At 39.9% G+C, this 17314-nt stretch overlaps 1 long non-coding RNA gene across 1 annotated transcript in view; it reads right to left on the reverse strand.

Annotated features, from left to right (window-relative positions):
- Window positions 1–15683, reverse strand: part of LOC112114645 — a 126943-nt gene extending 111260 nt beyond the window's left edge. Inside the window, exon 1 of the long non-coding RNA XR_003899758.1 lies at window positions 15596–15683. This is a non-coding gene — a long non-coding RNA (uncharacterized LOC112114645). The remainder of the gene's footprint in view (window positions 1–15595) is intronic.
- Between the last annotated feature and the right edge of the window lie 1631 nt (window positions 15684–17314).

Raw genomic sequence — 17314 nt, forward strand, 5'->3', positions numbered from 1 at the left:
GGTCAAAGCAAGTTTGATATAACGCGATTTGGCTCCCGAGGACAGCGTTATATCGAGGTAGAGGTGTATTTCAATGAAGACTGCAACCTTATAGCAACAGAGGAGAGAGACAGTTGCATCTATAACAGCACCAAAGAAGAAGCAAAGACACGAATGGAAGCAGCCAAGGGAGCAAGGGGAGGCTGGAAAAGCAGAGCTATAAGTAGGAGATGAGATATACATGGACCTGAAATGACTAAAAGAAGCCTGAGCCTGTTGCAGAAGGCATGGGGAAGGAAACTAGATGGTAATGGCATGGTCCAAGTGGTATGTGAGAAAGATTATATTAATGGTAATATATTTGATAGAGTGAAAGAGAGTAAGATATGAATCTGGGAAGCTGGAGGGGGGGGAAAGTGGCTGCAAAGCATGAGTTGGGAGATGATCAAACCATAGCGAAGTACTTTAGCCAAAGTAATGGAAAGGAAAGAATGAATTTTAGAAATTCTATAGAGAAACAATGTTACAGGTTTTATTTGGCAATGATCTGGTCTTGGATATCTGGAATTTCAGGCATTTTTGCTATAAAGTTGTTTTCCATCACAATTGATGGCTGTCTCACAGAGGCTAACGACTGGGTAGACACAGAGACAGAATTACTTTTAGATACACTGTTGCACTTCCTCCATATGTATAATCAACACCTGAACAGGCAAACCCATTCTGTGATTAGAGGATCTCCAATTCTTGAAATACCATTCACCTTCCTTTCATAAGTACTCTTTAATTTTCAACATATAATATCTTCTAGATTTTAAAAATATCATCCTGTATGTGGTCTGAGAACCTGTGTGTCAGGTGTTAGCACAATTTAATTACAATAAGTTATATCTCAGAAAATTACTCCTGAGGGCATTCTGTGCCAAAAAATTAAAAATTCTGCACACAATATTTTAAAATTCTACAAAATATTATTTGTCAAACAAACATGAAGACTCCAGCATGGCATTGGGGAACACAGGCCATTGGCTCCACAGAGGTGGGAAATCACTTTGCAGCTCCCGCCTGGGACACAGACTCAACGGTGAGGCTGCATCCAATCCTGACATAGCGGGAGGACCGGGCCTGCACCAGAAACACCCCAGTGCCCTGCCCCTCCATGCCATGTGTGAGCAGGCAGGCTCAGCAAGGCAGGATCCAAGTCTGAAGGGGCTTAGTGTGGGGGGATCCAGGTGTGGGTTGAAAGGGTTCTGTGTGGGGCAATCTGGGTGCAGGTGGCTCAGTGGGGGATCTGGATACACAGGGGCTTGTTGGGAGGTTCTGAGTGCAACAGTAATGGGACTGCAGAAGGGGCCAGGTGAAGACGGTTGGGGCTCAGTAGGGTGGAGATCTGGGTGCAAGTTTCTCATCAGGGTGGTCCTCGTTCAGAGGAAGTGGGGCTCATCGGGGGGGCTTCTGGGTGCAGGGGGAGGTGAAGCTCCGCAGGAGGATCTGGGTATGAGGGGGTCTGGATGCACGGGGGTTGGGCAGATCCTTGTACAGTAATCTCTCCCCCTGCAGCTGAGCAGCAATGGGTGCAGGACGCATGAGGGACAGAGTTTGCAGAGTTTCCTACAGCTGGGGAGAAAATCTAGGGGTGGATCTGACATGGCCCCGGATGCCACGGGGGTAGGGGAAGTCCCATTCTCCCCAGCCCAGCTGGGACTAGCAGCTGAGCCCGGTGCAGGGTAGTAGCCACCAGCTGGGTCTTCCCCAGTCCCACCCCCTGCCCAACAGTGATTTACCTCTCTGACAGCTGCCCTGGGCACCCGAAACATACTGCTTGGGAGGGTTGCATGACCATTCTTGTGGCTTCTCTTTGCTTCCCTGTCAGAAAGTCATTTTTCTGCAGGAAAGCAAAGTAAGCTGCGGGGGTCATAAATTCTGTGCATGCGTAGTGGCACAGAATTCCCCTAGGAGTAGAAAATACATGATACATGATTCAAGAACCACCAGTCACTACAAGCATTGTTAATCAAGAAAACAGTTTGTAACAAATAGCAGAGCTGGTTGGAAAATAGGGGGAAATACAAAGGTTTTCCATTTTTTCATTGAAAATTGTTTCAGTAACTTCTAAATCTACATAAAATACAATTACTATCTATAATCAGTAATCTCTAGCTCCATAAAAATATTTTAACATTGCGTTAGGTCAGGTAACAACCAAATATTCTTTTATTTTCTGTTTTTTTCAGAGCATAAATTGGGGCTCATGGACACATTGAAGGCATAACCTAGCATTGTACATTTAATTAGACCATACACACAGATCATACACTGCATCACTTGGTAAAACTTTCACAAACTCTAAATGAGAGCTTGTCTATAGTCAGCAGGTTAGTTGACAAGGGCTCATACAAACATGTCAGTTTCCATCCAAGTATATTTGCAACAAATAAGCTTCAAAAAGAAAAACCAGGAACACAACATATTTCAGTCAAAGCTGCTGAGTATCACTTGGGTTTGTATCAAAACCTCATAAATCCATACATATTGTTGTGAAACCATAAATTGCCCCAAATTTTTCTCAATACTGAGCTATCACCCACCAGAAAGTTTCACAAATCTTGGCACCAGGCAACACCTAACCATATATTTGTATTTAAAAAATACCAACAATTAATCATAAAGGGATGGTCACAGCTGCACTCAAGACTTCTTTTTGGAGATTTGCCGTAAGTATCTTGGTTGATGAGAAATACTATTGGATCCACAGCATTATAAACTGTTGTATTATTGGCTCTTCCTAAAATTAATTAGCATGTGTTCTGCAGTAAGGTTAGTTATATTTCACCTGTGTTCATCACACATTGACTACCTACAATTGTATATAATTATTTTAGAGAAGAACCCAATGCAAATGAAATTTAATTAACTGTGCTGCGATTTTCTACAGCCTAGAAGAAAAAAACCCAACACTTTGCTGGAACAAGTTATTAGTTTCCAGTAAAAAGTGTCCTCAAACATAAAAACAGCTTTCTTCCTATTAAATTTCTCAAATTAAGTTTCTCAAATTGCCTTGGTCAAAAATTAAGGATACTCACACTGTGGTCTAATGTTTCTTTATTAGATGATTGCTATTTGTAAATATCTTGAGCATGCTACCATTGTCAAATATACAGCCATATAAGGGTTATAGTGAGTTTTACTAACATCCTTCCACAGCTTGTGACTATGAAAAAAAATGAAAGAGGAGATGTGGAGAGTAACAAAAATATAAAAGATACAACACTAATTTAAGTGTGGCTGTATATTGCTGTTCACTTACACTGAATAGTAAGGTTGTCAAAAGGGAAAGGTTTTTTAATAAAGGTCATGCATTAATTCTGTTCTTAGTTTACTCCTGAAATTTTCAATAAATTGCTTAGCTTTAGGGGGAAAAAAGAAAGGGGGGATGTAATATCCCTATGTTATGTTGTTATGGGTGTTAACCTAGCTTTCACAGCTTCTTTAGTTCAACTCTGGCTTGCATGCATCTGGTCTTTTTCAAAATGTATTCATAACATGGGGGGGGAAATCTCCTAAAGTCACGACACAAAGATTATTCAAAATATATTCACTCCAAGGTAAAATAAAATGTTTAAACTATTTACACATTTTAATAGGCTTGTTTAAAAGCAAAACTAGATGAGCCACTAGAAACTACGTTTGAGAACAATCCTGCACTGGAAGGTTGATGGATTAAATGTCCTAATAGGTCTTTTCCATTTATAATTTCTATAAAAAAAATTAGTTTTCTGTTCTAATATTGTTCCAACACGGCATCCAATACTCATTAGAGAGAATACTATAGCTTAAGATATATGGAGCCTTCTAGTGGTTCACAAGCAGATCTGGTAGATGGTAACCACTCGGAGTGACTGTTTAATAGCTATTCATTGGCATATGCAAATAGAGTGAGTAGACCCAGCAAAGTTTCTAGCCAACAGACAAAAGCTGCAATCACAACTGACACTAGAGTATAATGTAAAAAATCTCATTCACAATAACAGGAGCCCTGATTTATACACTAAACAAAATCCAAACAAAGAAGGACAAGCAGCAGATCATCAGGAAACAGCAGAACTGATTCATATGTTAATGTCTTATGTCCTTATTTTATTAAGTTCATCATCTAGGTCTACACTGAGAGCACTTAAGAATGGGTTTAAGTACTTTCCTTAATAGCAACACTTTCCTGAATCAGATCCCTAGATAATACAGTCATAGGAAGTCTGTAAGCACAGGGGAAAGACCAGGCCAGATATCCATTTGGCAGTTTCAGTAGGGAGGACTGAATGGCCATAGAGAGTGAACTCTGCGATCACTACAGATGATTCTTCCAAGTCAATTGTTATTGGCATTGTGGTTCAAGGAAGTTCCCACTGCATTACCTGTACCATGGGTAAGTGAAGAACTTCGTTAGTTTTGTCACTCTGGTAGTTTTTCCAAGCACTGAATTCCCTTTAAAGGATTTATATCTTAGCATATAAACTCACTACAAGAAAAACTTGTAATGTAACTTATTTCAATAGCATTAATGGACACAAAAATAAATAGACCATAAATTCCTCAACTTTCTCACACTTTGCTAAACTATAAAGACATGTCTTACGCAGAAAAATATAAAGAATTCCTAAAAGTATTTGGATTCTTAGATTTTTTTTTAAATTGACTGTTGAAAACAGAACAAGCCCAAAAACAGTATATTTAGCCTGTATGTGGCACATCTCTGAGCATTATACAATAATAATAGAAAATAGATCATAAGTTGACATTAATCCATTTATTGTACCTTTCACATTGTAAAAAAAATGTTTTGATCAAAAACCGGTCCCCTCAGAGTCACACATCTAATTCCACTAATTTTTAAATTTGGTTTTGTTTTGAATTGGAAGAAAATCTCTCTCAAACTGAAATCTCCAAAAAAAAAAAAAAAAAAAAAAAAGGAAACACCAACACATGATGCCTCTGAAACAAAGAATGCTCCCTGGTATCAGCAACTGACATTTCTGTCATTTTCACCAGACTTGGGCAGCAAGAAGAACCAGCTAGCCCAGGATTCTGGAAGCAAACATGGTTGGGCTACTCTGGAGCTGCACATTCTGGAAGCCCATCCCAGGATCTCCAAGCTCCTGGTTCCATGGCAAGGATCCTACATGCCTTAGCATGGCAAGGCTGCTCTGGAACCTGGAAGCTAGGGGATCCCTGGACCCGGGGCAATCTGCATGGCGGGGCTTCTCTGGAGCTAAGGACCCTGTAAACATGTGCTCCCCAGTACCCTACTGGACAAGCTGGCAGGGAACCAGAGAGGTTTCTGATGGTCTCTGCCTATGATTCAACAAAAGTTCATGCAGCCTTAACTGTTTCTGTAAAACATTTTGGGTTTGATAAACTGGCATTTTCCAAAAAAAACAACCTCTTTCACTGGGAAATTTCCAATGTTTCAGCTCTAATGATTATGTCATCATGCTGATGCACGTGAACAAGAAGTAAGAAGATGCATCAAACTACGCACTCAATCCACATAGGAATTAGTCTCTGAAAGCAAATTGTAAAATTGCAGACTAACAAATCCCACATAAAAAATAAATTTCACTTTCTCTAATTGTGTTACTAGCAACTCCTCAGAAAGACAATGATTTTTGCCAAATTCACTTGTGGCAGTTCCATTAAAGTCATAGCAGCTGCCCTCATTTATGCCACAAGGGAAGGATTTTGGTTTTTAAGGTGACTGTGTTCCCTTAAGATGAAGAAAAAAAAGAGCCCAATACTCTTTAGATCCAAAATACAAATTTATGGAATCACAAAAAAGTTGTAATCCATGACCCTTAAATCATAGCAGCTGTTCAAAACTCAGCTGAGTGGCCATATCTAAAGAGGTCTCTGACCATTTTCTTTCTCCAGATTTCTTTCTTTTTCTGGAAAGAAGGTGACAGGGGAGCTGACTGAAAGAAAACCTGGGGGGAAAATAAAGATTGAAAGCTTGAAGTAATCAACTATTTAAAAAGGAAAAGAAAGAAAGAAAGAAAGAAAGAAGCTAAGATGTCTCCCAACAAGATAATTGGAGCAGTGCAGATTTCCAGGAATTCCCTAACCCATACTTGATACACTCAACCAGAATAATGAAATTCTTTTTTGTCCATCTCAGCATGGTACTGGCAAACAGTACCAATGCACAGATCCACTGATTCACCTACAGGAGACCAGTTCTTTCAGAATCCACTTAAATTGTATGATGTGTAATGGTATTGAATAATCTCCTGGCCAGCAGAAGAATTTGGGAGCCAGATAAGAGAGCTATATTATTACTATTTAATGTATTCCCTCACAAACTGCTACAGACCTTTGGATTTCTTGCAGTTCCGTGTAATTTTTCAAAGGAAAATTAATCTTTTGTGAAGATGTCCAGCTGCACATCTTCAAGATGCTTTCCCACACTTGCTCAGTTCCTTGTCTTTCAGTGACAAACCAATTACCACAGACCAGTGTATTTATTATATGCCATGTTTAGTTCAAGTTATTTTGTCTGTCACTGTTCCCTCTCAAGTTTATTGTTTAACAAATTCAGACTTCCCTTATCCTTTGCATTAAAGCTCTAGACAACCTGCCTAGGGCTAGTGGCATTAGAAAAGATCTTTTCCTGTGCTGCTAGGACATGGAAGGCATCTTTGGAGTGCTATCATAATTTCCTGTCTTTAACATCCAGAAATTTACAATTCAGCTAATATTATTTTGAGGGCACAGTGGTAGGAAACAGTGAGATGTGTGCATTGCTCCTGGATACCAGAAACAACAACAAAAATAAATTTAAATCTTCCAAGTGAAGCCTTACTTTTAACAAAAACAGAGCCTCGAGCCACTGACCTCTGCCTGTTTGTTGGGGTTTGTGTTTGTTTTTTAAATGCTATCAGCTGCTTAACACTTGCCAACTTTCTCTCTCATTGTTGAAAAAAATATATATACAGGCTGGGCAGCAACCACTTTTGTTCTGGTGTCTCTTAAACAGCACTCCAATCAGAAAAATACTTGGCTAGATTACCTAGCTATGTACTTATGAATCACCCATCACTTCAGTATCTGAATGCTTCACCTATACTCTATGAATTTATTCTTAGAACAAAATTCCATTCAGTTTCGAAGAGAATTGGGTGTCTTACTCCCTTAGGCACCTATGAAAATTCTAGTTCAAGGTCATGCACGCAACATGTGGCAGAGCTGGGAATTGAACCAAGATCTAAGGTCCCAGTTGTCCCTAGGGATGCTAATCCAAACACCCATCTTTACAAGCTTGCTTGGAAAAATCTACATACAGTTCTATGAGTACTGTGCAAAGAAGGATAGAAGCTGCAATAAAATATCAGGGTTGGAAGGGACCTCAGGAGGTCATCTAGTCCAACCCCCTGCTCAAAGCAGGACCAACCCCCAAACAGATTTTTGCCCCAGATCCCTAAATGGCCCCCTCAAGGATTGAACTCATAATCCTGGGTTTAGCAGGCCAATGCTCAAACCACTGAGCTAACCCTCCCCTAATGATCTGGAAGGCAGCATTTAGAACACCTGTGTGCAATATACCATAATTTTTTTCCCACATAAGGTTTTCTATCATAGGGAGCATTTAATATAATCTTCTCTGACCTAGTTATATCATAATTCTGCAAAGCTCAGAAAGCACTCTCTCTCTTAGAGTAAAACTTTAGATTAGGGCTCCGAAGAGGGCATTTAAATTAGATTAAATAAAATTGTTATTGTATATTAAATAAATACCAATTAATTACTCAAAAACTTTTATTGAAAACTAGCAACCATGTCCTACACATGACATTTATTGAGTAGGTATTTCTCCTTAATAAATAGGTTTCAGCAGAAAACACTAAAGCAAGGAATACTAGTTTTAAATTTATTTTAGAAACTAAATGAAATACGTATTTGGAAATCAGAATTTAAAGGGTTTTTGTTTAGTACTGCACTCTGCAGGGGCTAATTTAATCTGTTTCCTACCAGCGATGTTGAGCCTTGACTTAAACAAAAAATTATCATAAAGGGACAGTGTATTGTTTGTGCCCTGATCTTCCAAAGACACGTGTTTAACTTTAATCACACAAGTAGTCCCATTCACTTCAACGGGACTGCTTACATAGAATAAAACTACCCACATGTGTAAGTTTTTGCAGATTAGGGCTGTAGTGATTTTTTAAATGCACATAGTCATAATTTCTAAGCATTCATAGAATATTAAGACATATGGGGACATAATTCTTAACTGATGTAAGTGGATGTATCTCCACTGATTTCAATCAAGCTGCACCAATTTATACCAGCTAAGGATCTGGCCCACAATGTGTTGTGCGAAGCTACTTGCAATATGTACCATACTACCACTACTTCTATAAGCTTAAATATAAAACTTAACAAAAATCAGAAAACAAGACAAGCAGAGTTATCCAAATACTAAATCAAATGAAGTAATTTTACAACTTTCCCTGAAGATGACCAAGGGAAACAAGCTTTTGCACAGCTTCAGGGGGAACAGGTGGAAGTCACAGACCACTAGAGAGCACTGCCCTTCAGAGCCTGCAGTAGAACACAAAATTTCTGGAGTCTCACAATTCTTCTGCTGGCCAAGTGTGAATCTCATCCCCCTCTAGAGCTGGGTCACAGAGGATGACAACCTACTATAGCTATCAGTTACTCCATTAGCTCAAGTGGCCGAGGTCTGTGCAGTGGACCTAAAGGTTCCAACCTTGCTAACAAACCACATATGACAAACCTATATGATGTTGCATCATCATCTTCATGCAAGTCACTTAAAACAAAATTTTCACAGGTGCGCAGTAGCGATGCGTTCCTCATTTTCTGGGTGTCTGACTTGAGACCCTGGGTTCTGATTTGCAAAAGTGCTGAACAAACACAGCTGCTACTGAAGTCAATGGATCTGTGCTTTGATCAATAAAGTGCTCTGAAAAATCAGATCCTAGGCACCCAGATTGGGCACCCAAAAACAGTGGACACTTTTGACCCTGATCTCTCTGCCTCAATTCCCCATCTGTAAAATGAGGATAATATCCCCTCATCTCTCAGGGGAGGAGGACATTAAGATAAATTAACCAAAGCACTCAGATGTTGATGATCAGTATAGAAGAGTCCATGAGGGCATTAATAATTCCATCTTCAGAGCAGGATTTGAATAGCATGCAGTGAATAAAGCCTAGGGCCACACTGTGACATTCTGTACCTTGGGGGGGGGTGTCCTGTAACCCCCATATTCCTCATCTGCATATACTTGTGATATTGCATATAAAGCATGCCATGTGAGGTATCAGGAAGCAGTGGACCTAAAGGTTCCAACCTCTGGGAGCATTCATGCAATATAGCTGGGTTATGATCGGCTGAAAGTCACTGTTCTATCAAAATATGTATATCTTTATAGCATATGTTGTTATGAGAATTGTGTTGTAATGTTGTCACTAAAACATGCTGTAAGTTGGGGAATCAGCCAGATATTAGCTCCCTAGAGGCAACAGCAAGGAAAGTAACCAATGCCTGGGCGGGGTGTCAAACAACCCATCAACAGCCGTTGTCCAGTAAAGGAGCTACAATTCAATGACTCACCTGCATAAGGCCACACCAGAGGAATTGTTCAACCTTGCCTGGAGACTCAGCAATGACCACCAGACATGCCTGGACTTGTTCTCCAAGCACATGGGACTGAGAGTATAAAACAGAACACAGCAGGCCCACGCTTAGCCTTTCTCCTACCCCCACCTATGCTGCCAGCAACTAAGACACTCAGAAGAAAACTGAAGACTCCAACAGAGGAGACTGGCCCAGATTTAAGGGACAAATCTGTATATTAAGGACTGCGATATCCAGTGGGGTGAGAAAAACTGCTTAATCTAGTTGTTGCCCAGTGTAATAGGGTTGAGAGTATAGAGTGCGTGGTTATATTTTATTTTATTTTATTTTGGTAACTAACTCTGACATTTTGCCTAACACTTATAGTCACTTAAAATCTATCTTTTGCAGTCACTACATTTGTTTTACTGTTTAGCTTTACCAGTGAGTTTGCCTGAAGTGTGTGGCAAATCTGCTCAGGTTTGCAAAGGCTGGTGTATGTCCACTTTCCATTGATGTAGTGGTGAATTAATAAATTTGCACTGCTCATCTTGAGCAGTGTAAGATGGTATATTCCTGGGGTACAGTGCTGGAAGCTGGGGGGATTTGGCTCTGGTGCTTTTCTCTGTGTGATTCATGAATGGCTCTGGGAGCATTCATGCAATATAGCTGGGTGTGGTGCTCCACATGGTCTTGTGCTGAGCGATCACAGCACCTGGAGGAGTTTTCTGCTGGTCACTAGCAAGTCATTGTGAGAGACAGCCCAGGCTGGAGAGATTTCAGGGAGGTACAGCGGTCCCACAGTCCTAGGCTGCACCCTGGAGATCCCATCATTTAACAAGGATAAAATAAAATATTAAATAGTTGCTCGTAAATTGAGCACCAAAAGTCCTGAGGCAGGTGTCCTGTGGAAAAAAATAGTAAGTGACCATATAAATAAAGACTATATCCTAGTGCATTCTCACAAAGGTTGCAAATTAAGATTCCATGGGCAAACTAAATTCTGGCATTTCCTAATTTATGAGTGCTTGACTATGCAGCCTTCATGTTCTTTTAACATATTTTTTCTATTTATAAAGAAGATGTAATTTGAGGAGTTTAACATAAAATACTTTAAAAACATACATTTCTCTTTCTTTGGGCCCAATCCCATACTATTCACAGCGCCTTTAGTGATGTTCCACCATCATCTCCACGCAGATTACAGCAAATAATGGTTAGAGAGGTCTCCACCCAACACCGGGCTATTTTTTTCCTACCAAAACTAAACGCCATGCCCCATCCCTCATTTCTCTGTTTGGAACCAAATATAGGTTAACACAGCCATAACTTGTCTCTGCAGACCCCTCTCCCCCAGTGAGGAATAGGACAAAGGAACTGAGACACACCGAGTAAGATGTAGGGCTGTTTGGGACAAAGTACCTCATGTACATATTCTTCCTTCTCTCCACAATGCCTATCTGCAAAGCAGGGAGTGTATTGCAGAGATATTTTTCCAACATAGAAGGTTGATCTGACCAGTCCTTGAAAATATCAACCGGTGTCTGGTTTCCTTATACAGCACTTCTGGAGTTTTTGCATCACAGAAGGCTATATAAGTTGTATAAAGCCTTGGGCTCTTTACAAGTACAGTATTTGAATATAACTAAAAAGCTGTTGAGTTAGCCATACAGATCTTGCTACACACTCCACTGAGATCAATGGAATTACTCTGGATTTACATTTGTGTGACTAGTCCACTCCATCAAATACAATGAAACCTGCACTAGCTGTCCAGTAGGCAGCCATTTTAAAGAATCTTCCTGAGAGTTCCAGTGCAATTTTTACTTCAAATAATGTTAAAGACCTTCTCAAATAGGAAACCAACTTCCAACTGTCCCTTGAGACGCAATACTTTTAAAGGGTTTAAACAAAATGAATAATGGTGCATATTAGGTTGTTGCTTATGTTAAAGGAAATCATTCTGTTCTTAGACAACTTCATTAATGTGATCTTTTATGAAAGGTAAATTATATGCTGGCATTTTTCTCCAGGATAGTTTACTATTAAGGATAAATGTTTGTAAACTAGAGCTTTCACCATAGTAACAGATTATGGTCCTTTTGCATATTTATACTGAAAGGTCAAGACTGAATCCTGTTTGGGACAGGAGTCATACTAAGGATAACTATGTTCCCAGAGTACATACATTTTTGGCACGCTATTCATATCTTGGGAAGCAGTCACCAGTTAAGGGTGCATTAATCCCCACACCTCCACCCAATTAATGACAAAATATCTTGTGGCGCAAAATAAAAACAAATGCGTCAGTGAAGGTATAAACATGGCAAGAGCAGGAAATGAATCATGGGAATGAACAGACACACCAATATACTTGCTTTAGAGATGCATCATGAATCCAAGCAACAAGACAAGAGGAATGTTTAAAATTTAGGTTTGAAATTGGCTACATGATGGTTTGTGGAGGTACAGAAAGCATGGGGACAGCCATGGAAGAGAAGATAGACAGAACATGACCAAAAGCTGTGATGGTGGAAAAGGTTAGACAGATTTTAGAGTTTTTGTAGAGGACAAACTGGCAGACAACCTAGTGACAACCTGGATATAAGCATAAATTTCAGGTCTGTGTGACCAAGAGGACAGAGGTGTCTATAATGATGGAGGAGGATGGGAGACGACAGGTAATGGCTCAGATCCTAGAGTGTGCTGTGGAATTTTTGTGCAGCAACAGCAGTTTAAAGCAGCCCTAACACTAGTGTAACTGGCCAAAAAAGGACACGCCAAACCAATCCTTCTGTACAACTAGTGTAGGTGGTGTGATGGGGAAGAAGGGTCATATCCAAGGTGTCTCTGTGCCGCATTACACTCAGATAACTTGCATCTGAAGAAGTGAGGTTCTTACCCACGAAAGCTTATGCTCCCAATACTTCTGTTAGTCTTAAAGGTGCCACAGGACCCTCTGTTGCTTTTTATAGATTCAGACTAACACAGCTACCCCTCTGATACTCAGATAACTGTGTAAGCCTCTTGGGCCCATTGGCAGCTTGTGTCATCTAGAGCCATCTTTGCACGTGCGCGCACACACACACACCGGCCTCTATGTATCTCCTCTGTGTTTCCACCATCCCTCTTAGTTCTCCATTTATACCAACACTTTCAAAGGCTCAGTTTATTGAGACTCTTGACAGAATAGACCTCTGAGTAGTACTTCTGACATATATGTGTTGGTATAAATGGAGAGCACAGCAGCCAAGCACAGGGAACGGGGTATGGGTATTAGACCATGTGGGTTCAAAGGACCAGGTTACTGGAGCTCCATCTATTTATCTTAAAGAGAAGGTTAAGGGGTAAATTGATCACAGACTGCAAATACCTAGATGAGGAACTAATATTTGATAATGGGTTCTTCAGTCTAACAAAGGTATAACAAGATCCAATGGCTGGCATTTGAAGCTAGACAAATTCAAACTGGAAATAAGGCATAAGTTTTTAACAGTGAGGGCAGTTAGCCATTGGAACAATTTACCAAGGGTCGTGGTGGATTCTCCATCTCTGGTAGTCATTAAATCAAGATTGATTTTTTTTAAGAGAGATGCTCTAGCTCAAAAGAAATAATTTTGAGGGTTTTCTCTCACCTCTGTTATGCTGGAAGTCAGATTAGATGATCACAGTGATTACTTCTGGCCATAGACACCGACTTCCTCTCTACCCAGGAGGTACTTGACCCCCCCCTCCTCCCTAGGCCCCGCCCCCACTCCACCCCTTCCCCCAAATCCCCACCCCCGCCCCACCTCTTCCCCATCTCTCTCTGCCCCCTCCCCCAAGCATGCCCCATCCCCCCCCCAGTGCCTCCTGCACGCCACAGAACGGCTGATTGTGGTGGCCAGGAGGCGCTGGGAGGGAGAGGAGTTGATCAGCGGAGCCGCGGGTGGGCGAGACGCACGGGGGGAGGGGGGCGAGCTTCACTGACAGTGGTGCTAAGCACTCGCTAATTTTTTTCCATGGGTGCTCCACGGCAGTGCCTATGCTTCTGGCCTTGGAATCTATGGAGGACAATAGGCACCAGCATCTACAATTTCCTGAAGCAATTAGAACACCACAAAGGAGGAGAGTCAACATACCCCCAGAACCTCCAAAAATCACTTTTTACAAAGTTAGACACTTAGGACTCGATCCTCCTTCCATTCAAGTCATTGGGAAAACTCTCATTAACGTGAATGGGATAGGATCAAGCCCTTAGACTTTCCTAAGTCAAACAAGTTATGAAAAAAGGGCAGTTCCTGAACAACTAAGATGGGATGAAATGCCTTCAAATTATTATTTAACATTTTTTAAACCTCCTAGACATCCAGGTCTAGATGGGGAGCTTGATGCTAAAATATATATACAGTATATGTCAGAAGTACTACTCATTTCCACTATGATCTCCTTTTTTCACAGCGAATTTTTATTTTATCATCACTATTTGATGGATTTTTCAATTGTTCTATGACAACATTGGAGCTTTGCAAAATAAACCCAAGTTATGTCAGTAATTGACATGGCATAAACACCTGAGCACTCCCTTGCTGCCTAACTTTTTTTTTTTTTAAGTCTGCTTTACACATTAGAAGACAGAGTCACATTTCCCCTTACATGTTTGTTTGTTTTAAATGGTTTGGCATTCAATAATGGTTGCCATTATTTATGGAAAAACAGCCTTTCCCCCTCCAGGAGAGAGATCTTTTGAGGCAGCAAGGCAGAGTTGGAAAGTATTTCTTAATATTTAACCTAACTATAAGAACATTTAAATACTGGGATAAGTTACCAAGGGAGATTGTGGAATTGCCATCCTTGGAGGTTTTTTTAAAACATAGTTGTTAAAATACCCGTGGCAGGGATGGTCCAGGTATATTTGGTCCTGCCTTAACACAGAGAGATGGACCAAAAAAAGGATGGACGCCTGCGGTCCTTTCCAGCCCTACATTTCTATGATTGTCTGATTATGTTCAGTGACCCTAAGGGGGAACATGTTTCTTCCCACTTTATTTAACCATTCATTGTGTGCTGACATCACTCCAAAAGGGTATCAGTGATAGGCAAAGAACTAACTGACTAGAACTACTAGATACTTAAGGATCCAAAAGTTAAAATGGCTCTCTGCACATTCTGGGGCTACAAAGTTAGAACAGGCTCTCTCACGAGATTCCTTCCCCAAGCAGTATCTCTCATGGTATTCTGGAACAACTAAAGATGGTCTCTGCAAGAACCAAGTAGTACAGAGTCATGAAAACAGAAAGTAGTGAATGAAAATAATAATCATAGAAACAGAGGACTGGAAGAGAACTTGATAGGTGATACTATTTTGAACTGCCAAAAAATAGGCTGATATGACATTATAATGATTGGGGTGAGGGGGATCTAACTAGATCTAGATCCATTTGTCTTCTGCTGCAGGGGACACACCTTGATTCCTCTTTCCTTGTATATTCTAATCTCATCCTTCATTTGCATTAGCCCCTTTTAATTTTAAGGCAGCTACTCATTTAAGTGAGTCAGGATAAGATCAAAAAATTGTACCAGCACCAAAAGCAACCACTTCGTAACTGTTGCTGTGCTTCACTACAGGTAACTAAGCCTGCCTCTTACCACTCACATTCTTGCAGCCGAACCTGCAGCTGTTATCCCACATTCAAACCTAATAAAATGAATACAAAATACACCTAGAAAACATTTTCACACAATTTCAACTTTTTTCACAACTAAAGTTCAGTAGAGTTTTTCTAATGTTTTTCTAATTCTTTTTTTGCCTGTGATTGTAAGAGGCAAAACATAACTACACATACCACTCAATTTTAAAATTTAAAGTGGCATGCATGGCTTTTTGGATCAGAAACCCCGTAACAATCCTCACTGAGCCAAATACTGACCTGATTTAAACCCCATGCAACCCCCAGTGAAATCAAAAGGCATTGAGTCCCTTTATAACTGCTGCAAGACATACCTGGCTGTTTGAGAATGGTAAGTGGCCTCTTTCTCTGAGATCCAAAACATACTGTGCCATAACTATAAAAACGCTGCCTGGCACATCACCAGAATATATTAACATTTTCTATTTCTCTCCTATTAACCAAAATGCTTCCTTCAGAAAAATTTGTTCCCATCCATTGAACACCATTGACACACCGTTTTCTACTCTGCTGTTCTGCAACTTTAATTTGATCTGAAAAGAGGAGGTGAAATATTTGCTACTAAAAGATTTCACCTAAAAAAAAAATCATATGTTTCCCCCCGTTGCTAATATTCATGTATGGTGCATTAAAATTCAATCCCGCAAGTCTTCATTATTCAGGCATTTAATCATATGGAAAATGTGGTAATTTAATTAAAACAAGCAACATAGGTTAGCCATCCCTAGGGATACAAACCAAGGGAAAATGATCTAATCCATCAGGTTTCCATTTTGAAAATGTATTAATAGTAGACCACAAGACCTCAGCAAAAAAATGCTATTCATTTGCAAAGCAGTAATCCGACGCTGAAACAATTTCAATGTAGGAAGCCAAAATGTACACTGCGCTGTCTCAGTGTCTGCAGCTAGTGCTTGTCAGAACATAACGTGACCTAGCAAAGATCTTATAAATATAGTTCAATAAAGGTTGCATTCTTTTACTAGAGATGCACACATAGTACTGTGTTTTATCAGTGTAGACAGGCATTGGTTTTGAAGGTAGTATTTTTCAATGAAATCCTGTTTGTGGATGGGAAACACTACTAGAAAATGTTCAGTCATCATTGTTTTGGAGTTTACTAAGTTTATTCCTTCTACATCTTACGCCTGTCACCCCCTCACATTTAAAATGATTTATTGGTACTGTGATTTTTTTTTTTTAAAAACACGAATGAGGGGAAAGAGTCTCATGTGCTCAACCGGTTTTGCATTTTCTCCAAGGTCTCCACGAAACCAGCTTTTACACCTTCTCTGAATGCAATCAATCAGTAAAAGCTGCCAAAGTCCTTTTTCCTGTTCACAAAACCCCAAAGCCACAGTCCTAGTTCCAAAAACTAGAAACACATCCTCTATTATTAGAAATCACATAAGCCATCTTTGCAAGAAAATGTGCATTACATATCGGTGTCCTATAATGCTTAGGACATGTTCATGGGAAGAGGTGAGTGTCAGTTATCCACAGAGGTGGTTTACTCTGCCCCAAAAGAAGCAGCTTTTCTTTGCACAAGGACATATTTGAAAAATTTTCAGCAATGAAAGTAGATAGTTTGACATTTTTAGTACCTACAGAATTCAGCATAAGTCAAAACAATTTTGTAGATATTTTGCATAACCATGTGGTCCAGCATAATTATAATGTTTTTAATAGTGGTCTTAATCATGCAAGCTCGATGTACCCAAACAAAATTCACACTGAAAATAGTATAAATTGTAACACAAGAAATACACGGCTGTGCCCAATGCAAGCTCCATTTTTCTAAACATGATCTGTAGATAGGAAACTATAGGCCAGATCCTCAGCTGGTATCTCTCAGCATAGTTTCATTTATTTTCCCATTGCCTATATGTGGTGGTGTAAAATATTCCAACATACCATATACATTTGCTGTAATCATTACATAATTATTAGTTCCTATCCTTCAGTTTTTTTTAGCTTAAATTGAAATATTCAAAGTCTTCAAAGTGGAAGTTAATTCCTAGTGAGAAAAATAG

This window comes from Terrapene carolina, unplaced genomic scaffold, assembly GCF_002925995.2.
Source record: "Terrapene carolina triunguis isolate 2854851 unplaced genomic scaffold, T_m_triunguis-2.0 Scaffold66, whole genome shotgun sequence".
In the NCBI taxonomy this organism is placed as follows: domain Eukaryota; kingdom Metazoa; phylum Chordata; order Testudines; family Emydidae; genus Terrapene; species Terrapene triunguis.